This window comes from Ovis aries, chromosome 13 (genome assembly GCF_016772045.2).
Source record: "Ovis aries strain OAR_USU_Benz2616 breed Rambouillet chromosome 13, ARS-UI_Ramb_v3.0, whole genome shotgun sequence".
Lineage (NCBI taxonomy): Eukaryota > Metazoa > Chordata > Mammalia > Artiodactyla > Bovidae > Ovis > Ovis aries.
In genome coordinates, this window is record NC_056066.1 from 37,273,251 (window position 1) to 37,285,891 (window position 12,641).

Consider the following 12,641-nt stretch of genomic DNA (forward strand, 5'->3'; position numbering starts at 1 on the left):
GGCGCCTGGGACACTAGTTCCGGTGCTACCGTTACTGCCACGTGCCAGTCGCTGGGGGCCAAACCGTCAACCGCACGCAGCTCCCCTCCTCCAGGAGCAGCCCCCACCCCCCGCCTCGCTGCCGTCGTTCTGCCTCTGGCAACTCCTTGGTGACAGCGGTGACACCCAGAGGCACACACCTACCAATCCTTTCTGGCGAGACAGACATCTCTGCGCGTGCACCCACACTCATCCACAGATACTCTCATGCATCCACGGTCACACACGCACACTCGATCGCTCTCTCTCTCGCTCTCCCTGAGGCTCAGCCCCCTGGAGCCACCAAACACACAGACCAACAGCAGCATAGAGAGAGGTGGAGCCTCAGCGCCCCCTTCCCTTAGCCCCCTTCCCTTGCTGCAACCCCTGCCCAGGAGAGCTGGGTCCGCAGCGCGGTGTGCCCAGGTGGCTTTCTTAAAGGGAAAGTTGCATCAGTCGCTTGAGGCTCTCTGCCCCGAGTCTGCCGGCCTGCTGTGCTGCTTGTGGGTCCTCCTGAACTTGTGTTTTGGTTTTAGGGAGGTGGGGGTCAAGAGTTTGCTGAAAGTTTGGAGAGTGAAGAAGCTTTGGGAGACCTAGCCAAGTCCCTCACCTCTCCCAGCAGCTCCCCTGGCCACCCTGCCTGCCCCTGCCACCTCTCCACCCCATTCTCATCCCCGTTCCAGGTCCTTGCCAACACAGTCCAAGGGGAAATTCAGGCTCTCTGTCCAGGCCCGCCCCACTCCCGCACCCTGGATGCTGGTGAACATCTTCTCAGGGCATTCCGGAGGCAGAGCAGGAAGGGAGGCAGGGAGGGGCTGACCCCTTGCCTCTGCCCCTCTGGGCTGAGACGTATTAGGGATCAGACCTTGTCAACTGAGTACCTGATGGGAGGAGCAGAGGAGTGACTGTGCGAGGCTGGGGCTGCTCAGGGCTCCGTGACCTAGACAGAGGCCTTGGGCAGGCGATGAGCTGTCACGCTGGGCCAAGCTCCTTGCCCTTGGAACTCGAGCCTCTGCACCCCCAAGTCTAATCCAGAGGTGAGCGGGGGAGGGCCTTGACAGGTCCCCACTGACCCATGTAGCATAACCAGCTGCGGCCCCGTGGGGGTCAGGCCTCTCTCCGGCCCTGTCTCTGTGAGTCTCTCTGCTTCTGGGACTCCTCTGCCTGCCTTGCCTTGTGTGGTGCCTCTGTGTTTTGGTCTCCCCGACTCCTCGTGTATTTCATGCCTTGTCTTTGGGAAGAGCTCTGTGGCCCTGGCTCCCCGAAACCCTGGTGGGTTGACAAAGGGGCACAGACACCACTAGGAAATGGGCTACAGAGACCTCAGTGACAGGGCCGTGGGTGACAGCAAGTCTTTGGAGACACAGACTGGTAGGTGACGTGAGGTCTTGGACGGCACAGGGTCTCGGTGGCAACGCGTTGCAAGTGGCCCAGATTTGAGGGACGTTGGGCTGTTTCTACTTGACACACAGACTGAGTGAGTCTGAGTTTTTGGCTAACACAGGATCTGGTGACTCAGAGCAATTCAAAATGAATTCTTGGGCAGCGGAGCGACAGCAGTGGTTCTTGACTAGGGCAGTATGTCCCTCCCCTCCAGGGACGTTCGGCTGTGTGTGGAGATGCGTTCAGTCTTCTCATCTGAGGGGAAGCTGTGCTATTAGTGTGTAACGTGTAGAGCCAGGATGTTGCTCTACAGGCCACGTCACAGGCTGGTCCCACACAAGGACCTAATTTTGGGGCCAACTCTGAAACCCGACTGCCAGGCTGAAATCCTAGCTCTGCGCTCTGCGACTCAGGGTCTAACATGGAGTACGCAGGCAGTACCCTTCTGGAGTGCTGGGATTGCTGAACTGACTCTAGTCAAGTGTTTAGAATTGGGCCTGGCACCAAGTAGGTGTCGTTTTTTTGACTCAGGCCTGGAGAGAACAAGGGTAGGTTTCAATTCAGTGACTCAAATGTTCTCTCCCTTCCTCGTTACAGTTTCTTCTTCAGATAGCCTTCTTCCATCAGGAAACCACATGGACAAAAGCGCTCCTGTCTTATAGTCACTGACCACGGTTCTTGGCCTTCCTTGTGGATCAGTCCCTAAGTCATATCCAACTCTTCAACCCCATGGATTGCAGCACACCAGGCTTCTGTGTCCTTCACTATCTCCATCCAACCATCTCAACCTCCAGTGTCCCCATCTCCTTCCTTCAATCTCCTGTCCTCATCGGGGTCTTATCCAGTGAGTCGGCCCTTCACATCAGTTGGCCAAAGTACTGGCCTTCCTTACTCAAGAAAAAATAAGAGGCCAGACAAGAAATTCAGGCAAGGACTTTACTGAGGCTTCTATTGCAGCGAGGGGAAACAAAAATAAGCTTCCCTTGCTGGCTCCCTGAGTGGGGAGAGCAAGATGGTTCCATATACGGGGTAAAGTTAGGGCTTTGTCCAGGGGTTGGGCCAGAAGGGTGGCTTGGGTGATTTGCCCACATCAAGATGGTGCTGAGTGCAGGTGGCATGTGGAATACCTTGCTTTTGTTCCTGACCCCCACTTTTGTTCCCAGCTCTTTAGAAGTGGCATTGGGGTTTCTGGCCTTTTTATGTCTTGTCCATAATTTGCCCTAACTGCATGTGCACACTTATTTCTCTTGCCTTAGAGTTTCTTTGTATTGTTGTTGCTCCAGGAACGTTGTTCAGATGTAAGCATTGCAGCAAAGGGTCCCAGGTCCCAGATCTCAGCTGGTCTTTTCATGTCATGCAGATGTAGTGATTTCTGAGGAAAAGAGACAAATTCCTATAAATCCCAAAGAAATGGCCCTGATTGGGTAAGCCTGGGTCACCTGACCAACCACGTTTTGCAGAACATCACATAATTAGACTAACTCTTCTACTCTCCATGAAGACTTCCCTGGTGGCTCAGAAGTAAAGTATCTGCCTGCAATTCAGGAGACCAAGGTTTAGTCCTTGGGTTAGGAAAATCGCCTAGAAAAGGAAATGGCAACCCGCTCCAGTACTCTTGCCTGGGAAATCCCATGGACAGAGGAGCCTGGAGGCCTATAGTCCATAGGGGCTCAAACAGTCAGACACAGCTTAGCAACTAAACAACAACAATGACAAATTTTTGATGACAACTCTCTGGAGTAGAACTCTTACTTTTCTCTTTTAACAGCTAAGGAAACTGATCCCAGAGGTTCAGTAACTTGCAAACCCAAGATTGGATCAAGGCTGCTGCTGCTGCTAAGTCACTTCAGTCATGTCTGACACTTTGCGACCCCATAGATGGCAGCCAACCAGGCTCCTCTGTCCCTGGGATTCTCTAGGCAAGAATACTGGAGTGGGTTGCCATTTCCTTCTCCAATGCGTGAAAGTGAAGTCGCCCAGTCATGTCCAGCTCTCAGCAACCCCACGGACTGCAGCCTACCAGGCTCCTCCGTCCTTGGGATTCTCCAGGCAAGAGTACTGGAATGGGTTGCCATTGCCTGTTCAAGGCAATCTGGTTTAAAAAGATGCACCCTTCCTTCACAGCTACCATCTTGAATGCTTATATTTAGATACATCAGGTTTTATTTTTAAATGTGCAATAAGAAGCAACATTGTATTTGTTCATTACGTGCAATCACAGAAGCATTTTGATTACAGAGAGTTGCTCATTTTTCTTTTTCTAAGATAAAGCAATTGCATTAGGCATTAGGCATCTGGTTTCTTGGAGAAGGCAATGGCACCCCACTCCAGTACTCTTGCCTGGAAAATCCCATGGATGGAGGAGCCTGGTAGGCTACAGTCCATGGGGTTGCAAAGAGTCAGACACAACTGAGCGATTTTACTTTCACTTTTCACTTTCATGCATTGGAGAAGGAAATGGCAACCCATGCCAATGTTCTTGCCTGGAGAATCCCAGGGACAGAGGAGCCTGGTGGGCTGCCGTGTATGGGGTCACACAGACTCGAACATGACTGAAGTGACTTAGCAGCAGCAGCAGCAGCTTCTGATTTTTTGAGTGGGCTAATGAGAGAATGGTTGTGATTTTCTTGGTGATTGAAAACAATAAGAGCTGGTCCTGGAGTGAAGGGTGGGGTAGGAGGGAGGAAGGGACCTTGGTGATGAGCAAAATTAAGTCTAGATAGAATCTGGCCTGGTCCTGAGATAGGACTGCCATGATTGACAAATTCTTTGTTTGCATGAAGACTCACGATGGGACTCAACCTTTCAACTTTTCCTGAAGCACTGATAGGGATACAGCACGGTCAAATCAATAATTCACTAATAATACATCTGCTGTTAGTTGCATTCTTTGAGGGAAAGAATGCCTGCATTGTGAGAGTTATCTTGCCCTAGGGCCAAGCCTGCGAGATGAGGGGCATAGATAGATAGGTGTGCTACTTACATCCTTATCATATTACCTAATGCTTCTTATGAGCTTCCCTGGTGGCTCAGAGGTTAAAGCGTCTCCCTGCAATACAGGAAACCTCGGTTCTATCCCTGGGTCGGGAAGATCCCCTGGAGAAGGAAATGGCAACCCACTCCAGTATTCTTGCTTGGAGAATCCCATGGATGCAGGAGCCTGGTGGGCTACAGTCCATGGGGTCACAAAGAGTCAGACATGACTGAGCGACTTCACTTTCACTTTCAATGCTTCTTATGTGCTGCAGTTCAGTTCAGTTCAGTCGCTCAGTCATGTCCGACTCTGTGACACCATGAATCGCAGCACATCAGGCCTCCCCGTCCATCACCAACTCCCAGAGTTCACCCAAATTCATGTGCATCGAGACGGTGATGCCATTTGCCCATCTCATTCTCTGTTGTCCCCTTCTCCTCCTGCCCCCAATCCCTCCCAGTGTCAGGGTCTTTTCCGATGAGTCAACACTTTGCATGAGGTGGCTAGAGTATTGGAGTTTCCACCTCAGTCTCAGTCCTTCTAAGGAACACCCAGGACTGGTCTCCTTTAGGAAGGACTGGATGGATCTCCTTGCACATCAAGGGACTCTCAAGAGTCTTCTCCAACACCACAGTTCAAAAGCATCAATTCTTTGGCACTCAGCTGTCTTCACAGTCCAACTCTCACATCCATACATGACCACTGGAAAAACCACAACCTTGACTAGAGGGAACTTTGCTGGCAAAGTAATGTCTCTGCTTTTGAATATGCTATCTAGGTTGGTCACAACTGTCCTTCCAAGGAGTAAGTGTCCTTTAATTTCATGGCTGCAGTCACCATCTGCAGTGATTTTGGAGCCCAAAAAAATACAGTGTGACACTGTTTCCCCATCTATTTCCCATGAAGTGATGGGACCGGATGCCATGATCTTCATTTGCTGAATGTTGAGTTTTAAGCCAAGTTTTTCACTCTTCTCTTTCACCTTCATCAAGAGGCTTTTTAGTTCTTCATTTTCTGCCATAAGGGTGATATTATCTGCATATCTAAGGTTGTTGATATTTCTCCTGGCAATCTTCTTTCCAGCTTGTGCTTCTTCCAGCCCAGCGTGTCTCATGATGTACTCTGCATGTAAGTTAAATAAGCAGGGTGACAATATACAGCCTTGACGTGCTCCTTTTCCTATTTGGAACCAGTCTGTTGTTCCATGTCCAGTTCTAACTGTTGCCTCCTGACCTGAATACAGGTTTCTCAAGAGGCAGGTCAGGTGGTCTGGTATTCCCATCTCTTGAGCAATTTTCCACAGTTTATTGTGATCCACACAGTCAAAGGCTTTGGCATAGTCAATAAAGCAGAAATAGATGTTCTTCTGGAACTCTCTTGCTTTTTTTATAATCTAGCAGATGCTGGCAATTTGATCTCTGGTTCCTCTGCCTTTTCTAAAACCACCTTGAATATCTGGGCATTTGCGGTTCACATATTGTTGAGCGTGGCTTGGAAAATGTTGAGCATTGTTTGACTAGTGTGTGAGATGAGTGCAATTGTGTGGTAGTTTGAGCATTCTTTTGCGTTGCCTTTCTTTGGGATTGGAATGAAAACTGACCTTTTAAAAGTCCTGTGGCCACTGCTGAGTTTTCCAAATTTGCTGGCATATTGAGTGCAGTACTTTCACAGCATCAATTTTCAGGATTTGAAAGAGCTTAACTGGAATTCCATCACCTCCACTAGCTTTGTTCGTAGTGATGCTTTCTAAGGCCCACTTGACTTCACATTCCAGGATGTCTGGCTCTAGGTGAGTTTTTACAACGTCATGGTTATCTGGATCGTGAAGCTCTTTTTTGTACAGTTCTTCTGTGTATTCTTGCCACCTCTCTTAATATCTTCTGCTTCTGTTAAGTCCATACCATTTCTGTCCTTTATTGAGCCCATCTTTGCATGAAATACTCCCTTGGTATATCTAATTTTCTTGAAGAGATCTCTAGTCATTCCCATTCTGTTGTTTTCCTCTATTTCTTTGCATTGATCACTGAGAAAGGCTTTCTTATCTCTCCTAGCTATTTTTTGGAACTGTGCATTCAAATGGGAATATCTTTCCTTTTCTCCTTTGCTTTTCACTTCTCTTCTTTTCACAGCTATTTGTAAGACCTCCTCAGACAGCCATTTTCCTTTTTTGCATTTCTTTTCCATGGGGATGGTCTTGATCCCTGTCTCCTGTACAAGGTCAAGAACCTCCGTCCATAGTTCATCAGGCAGTCTGTCTATCAGATCTACTCCCTTAAATCTATTTCTCACTTCCATTGTATAATCATAAGGGATTTGATTTAGGTCATACCTGACCAGTCTAGTGGTTTTCCCTACTTTCTTCAGTTTAAGTCTAAATTTGGCAATAAGGAGTTCATGATCTGAGTCACAGTCAGCTCCTGGTCTTGTTTTTGCTGACTGTATAGAGCTTCTCCAACTTTGGCTGTAAAGAATATAATCAATCTGATTTCGGTGTTGAGCATTTGATAATGTCCATGTGTAGTCTTCTCTTGTGTTGTTGGAAGAGGGTGTTTGCTATGACCAGGGTGTTCTCTTGGCAAAATTCTATTAGCCCTTGCCCTTCTTCATTCTGCACTCCAAGGCCAAATTTGCCTGTTACTCCAGGTGTTTCTTGACTTCCTACTTTGGCATTCCAGTTCCCTATAATGAAAAGGACATCTTTTTTTGGTGTTAGTTCTAAATGGTCTTGTAGGTCTTCAGAGAACTCTTCAACTTCAGCTTCTTCAGCATTCCTGGTCGGAGCATAGGCTTGGATCACCATGATATTGAATGGTTTGCCTTGGAAACAAACAGAGATCATTCTGTCATTTTTGAGATTGCATCTAAGTACTGCATATTGGACTCTTTTGTTGACCATGATGGCTACTCCATTTCTTTTAAGGGATTCCTGCCCACAGTAGGAGATATAATGGTCATCTGAGTTAAATTTACTCATCCCAGTCCATTTTAGTTCGCTGATTCCTACAATGTTGATGTTCACTCTTGCCATCTCCTGTTTGACCACTTCCAATTTGCCTTGATTCATGGACCTAACATTCCAGGTTCCTATGCAATATTGCTCTTTACAGCATCAGACCTTACTTCTATCACCAGTCACATCCACAACTGGGTACTGGTTTTGCTTTGGCTCCATCCCTTCATTCTTTCTGGAGTTATTTCTGCACTGATCTCCAGTAGCATTTTGGGTACCTACCGACCTGGGGAGTTCCTTTTCAGTATCCTATCATTTTTCCTTTTCATACTGTTCATGGGGTTCTCAAGGCAGAATACTGAAGTGGTTTGCATTCCCTTCTCCAGTGGACCACATTCTGTCAGACCTCTCCACCATGACCCATCCGTCTTGCGTGGCCCCACACGGCATGGCTTTGTTCATTGAGTTAAACAGGCTGTGTTCCGTGTGATCAGATTGGCTAGTTTTCTGTGATTATGGTTTCAGTGTGTCTGCCCTCTGATGCCCTCTCGCAACACCTACCATCTTACTTGGGTTTCTCTTACCTTGGACAAGGGGTATCTCCTCACAGCCCTCTGGGCAATTGAACAACTGGATGGCAGAAGATTAAGATTCAGAGATGTATTGAATTCAAGGAAATACCATAAGGATTAATACAACATTTATTATAATTTATATTGGCTCTGGGTCACAGGAACATTAAACCTTTTAGTGGTGATGGCTATTTGTAGAAAGAGTATGAAAGTATTGGAAAGTACCCTGGGTACAGGGTGCATTAGGAGAGTTTTATTGGTGCTATTCCAGCAGCAACCAGAGCAACTTTTTTTCTTCTTACATCCTCAGACTTTAAAGTCTTCTTAGAAGAGGAACACAGGCTTTGTGAGTGTCCCAGGAGAATTGATCCAACCACTCCAAGATATAAAGTTTCTTCATGAACAGAAGGAATAGTTTAAGAGGAGAGTTGTATTTTCATCCCTGGATTTTTCATACTCAAAAATTATATATACACAAAAATTATACATAATTTTCCAAGCCAGGCTTCAGCAATACATAAACCGTGAACTTCCAGATGTTCAAGCTTGTTTTAGAAAAGGCAGAGGAACCAGAGATCAAATTGCCAACATCCACTGGATCATGGAGAAAGCAAGAAAGTTCCAGAAAAACATCTATTTCTGCTTTATTAACTATGCCAAAGCCTTTGACCATGTGGATCAGAAAATTTCAGAGAATTCTGAAAGAGATGGGAATCCCAGAGCACCTGACCTGCCTGTTGAGAAATCTGTGTGCAGGCCAGGAAGCAACAGTTAGAACTGGACATGGAACAATAAAATGGTTCCAAATAGGAAACGGAGTACATCAAGGCTATATATTGTCACACTGCTTATTTAATATATATGCAGAGTACATCATGAGAAATGCTGGGCTGGATGAAACACAGGCTGGAATCAAGATTGCCAGGAGAAATATCAATAACTTCAGATATGCAGATGACAGCACCCTTATGGCAGAAAGTGAAGAGGAACTAAAAAGCCTCTTGATGAAAGTGAGAGAGGAGAGTGAAAAAGTTGGCTTAAAGCTCAACATTCAGAAAATGAAGATCATGGCATCCGGTCCCATCACTTCATGGGAAATAGATGGGGAAACAGTGGCAACAGTGACAGACTTTATTTGGGGGGCTCCAAAATCACTGCAGATGGTGACTGTAGCCATGAAATTAAAAGACGCTTACTCCTTGGAAGGAAAGTTATGACCAACCTAGATAGCATATTAAAAAGCAGAGACATTACTTTGCCAACAAAGGTTCGTCTAGTCAAGCCTATGGGTTTTCCTGTGGTCATGTATGGATGTGAGAGTTAGACTGTGAAGAAAGCTGAGCACTGAAGAATTGATGCTTTTGAACTGTGGTGTTGGAGAAGACTCTTGCGAGTCCCTTGGACTTCAAGGAGATCCAACCAGTCCATTCTAAAGGAGATCAGTCCTGGGTGTTCTTTGGAAGGACTGATGCTAAAGCTGAAACTCCAGTACTTTGGCCACCTCATACAAAGAGTTGACTCATTGGAAAAGACTCAGATGCTGAGAGGGATTGGGGGCAGGAGGAGAAGGGGACGACAGAGGATGAGATGGCTGGTTGGCATCACCGACTCGATGGACATGAGTCTGAGTGAACTCTGGGAGTTGGTGATGGACAGGGAGGCCTGGCATGCTGCAGTTCATGGGGCTGTAAAGAGTCGGACACGACTGAGTGACTGAACTGAACTGAACTGAGATGACATATTAAAAAGCAGAGGCATTATTTTGCCAACAAAGGTCGATCTAGTCAAGGCAATGGTTTTTCCAGTTTTCATGGATGGATGTGAAATTTGGACTATAAAGAAAGCTGAGTGCCAAAGAATTGAGGCTTTTGAACTGTGGTGTTGGAGAAGACTCTTGAGAGTCCCTTGGACTGCAAGGAGATCCAACCAGTCCATTCTAAAGGAAATCAGTCCTGACTGTTCATTGGAAGGACTGATGCTGAAGCTGAAACTCCATTACTTTGGCCACCTGATGCAAAGAGCTGACTCATTTGAAAAGACCCTGATGCTGGGAAAGGTTGAAGATGTGAGGAGAAGGGGATGACAAAGGATGATGAGGTGGTTAGATGGCATCACTGACTCCATGGACATGAGTTAGAGTAAACTCTGGGAGTTGGTGATGGACAGGTTGGCCTGGTGTGCTGTAGTCCATGGGTTGCAAAGAGTTGGACATGACTGAGCGACTGAACTGAACTGAACTGAAATCATACCAAGAGAAAGCAATCTGATAAGCCCACAAGGAGGAACAGTCTACAAGGCAAAATTTAATATGATGAAAACTGAAAGATCAGTCAGGTAAAAAGAAAACTCTAATTTCAAAGAGATTTAAATTGGATTTTGGTTTGGACACACTAACTGGAAAGGGCAATTTAGGAGCAATTAGATAATTTGAATAAGAATTACATCTAAGTAAACAACAAGGTGCTCCTATATAGCACAGGGAACTATACACAATATATACACAATATATAGCACAGGGAATTATACACAATATCCTGTGATAACCATAATGGAAAAGAATATGGAAAAGAATATATATGTGTGTATGACTGAATCACTTCTGTACAGCAGAAATTAACACGACATTGTAAATCGACTGTGGTGGTGGTGGTGGTGGTTTAGTGGCTAAGTCCTGTCTGACTCTTTTGACCCTATGGACTATAGCCCTCCAGGCTCTGTCCATGAGATTCTCCAGGCAAGAATACTGGAGTGGGTTGCCATTTCCTTCTCCAGGGGATCTTCCCAACCCAGGAATCGAACCCAGGTCTCCTGCATTGCAGGCAGACTCCTGACCACCTGAGCTATAAGGAAAGCCTCTTCCCTGGTGGCTCAGACGGTAAAGTGTCAACCCACTCCAGTATTCTTGCTTCCCCCCCCCCCCGCCCCCAAAAAAAAGGGGCTCAAAGAAATCAACTGAACTTCAAAACAAGTTTTTAAAAAATTTTGAAAGAGTTACATCTGAGATGATATTTAGAAATTATCATTCATTAACTCTGAAGATGTTTTAATGTGTTTTGACTATGGAAGAAAAGAAATTGTCATCCTATCTGTTTTATCAAAACTCCATCAATTTTATTAACCACTTACATTCAGTAACTAATATAAAGTAGGCACATAATAGGCACCAGAGGTCTCTATACCTGACGGGTTTTTCTGGGGTATACAGCCCCTCTTCCCTCCCTTTTCCTTTCCTGATTCTTCACAGGCTAACTTCTTTGAGGATGTCTACAACACTTTACCGCTATCTCAACTGACTATTTCTCCAAGTTAGGTCTGCCTCCCATTTCTCCACAGAAACAGCTTTCATAAAGGTCACTGATGATCTCCATGTCATCAAATCCAAACACGTGTCAGAGTCATCCCATGCTTGACCTTTCACCAGTTTCTGAGACTACTGGCCATTGTTCTCTTTCTTTTAAAAAATTTTTATTGGAGTATAGTTGATTTACAATATTGTATTATTTTCTGCTGTATAGCAAAGTGAATCTATCATATGAATACATATACATATACCCACTCTTTTTTTAGATTCTTTTCCCATAAAAAGAATAATGGCCATTGTTTCCTTAAATGGTTCCTTCCCCTTGGCCTCTGGAACAAAGGGACACACTGGCCAGGTTTTTCTTCTTCCTTTCCCTCTGGCCTTCCTCCTCAGTCCCCTTTTGTATTATGCTAATTTCTGGGCAACCTTTCTCATGTTAATAAATCCACTTCTGTTTATACCCATTCTTAACTCATTCTTAAATCAATAGCTCCAGGGTAGGCCTGTTCTGAATTTTCCAGTTGCTTAATGCTCAGTCTATTTGGATAGCCCAAATAGACTGATGCAAAAGAAAAAAGCATAAAATGGAAAAAAGCAAAATGGCTGTCTGGGGAGGCCTTACAAATAGTTGTGAAAAGAAGAGAGGCGAAAAACAAAGGAGAAAAGGAAAGATATAAGCATCTGAATGCAGAGTTTCAAGGAATAGCAAGAGATAAGAAAACCTTCTTCAGCGATCAATGCAAAGAAATAGAGGAAAAGAACAATATGGGAAAGACTAGAGATCTCTTCAAGAAAATTAGAGATACCAAGGGAATATTTCATGCAAAGATGGGCTCAATAAAGGACAGAAATGATATGGACCTAACAGAAGCAGAAGATAGTAAGAAGAGGTGGCAAGAATACACAGAAGAACTGTACAAAAAAGATCTTCACAACACAGATAATCACGATGGTGTGATCACTCATCTAGAGAGAGACATCCTGGAATATGAAGTCAAGCGGGCCTTAGAAAGCATCACTACGAACAAAGCTAGTGGAGGTGATGGAATTCCAGTTGAGCTAAGTGCTGCACTCAATAATCCAGCAAGTTTGGAAAACTCAGCAGTGGCCACAGGACTGGAAAAGGTCAGTTTTCATTCCAATTCCAAAGAAAGGCAATTCCAAAGAATGCTCAAACTACCACACAATTGCACTCATCTCACACACTAGTCGAGTAATGCTCAAAATTTTCCAAGCCAGGCTGAACAATATGTGAACCGCAAATGTCCAGATATTCAAGCTGGTTTTAGAAAAGGCAGAGGAACCAGAGATCAAATTGCCAACATCTGCTAGATTATAAAAAAAAGCAAGAGATTCATGGGGTCGCAAAGAGTCGGACACCACTGAGCGACTAAACTGAACTGAAAGGCACTTAGTTTTTGGACTTAGTCCAAAATCCAGGAT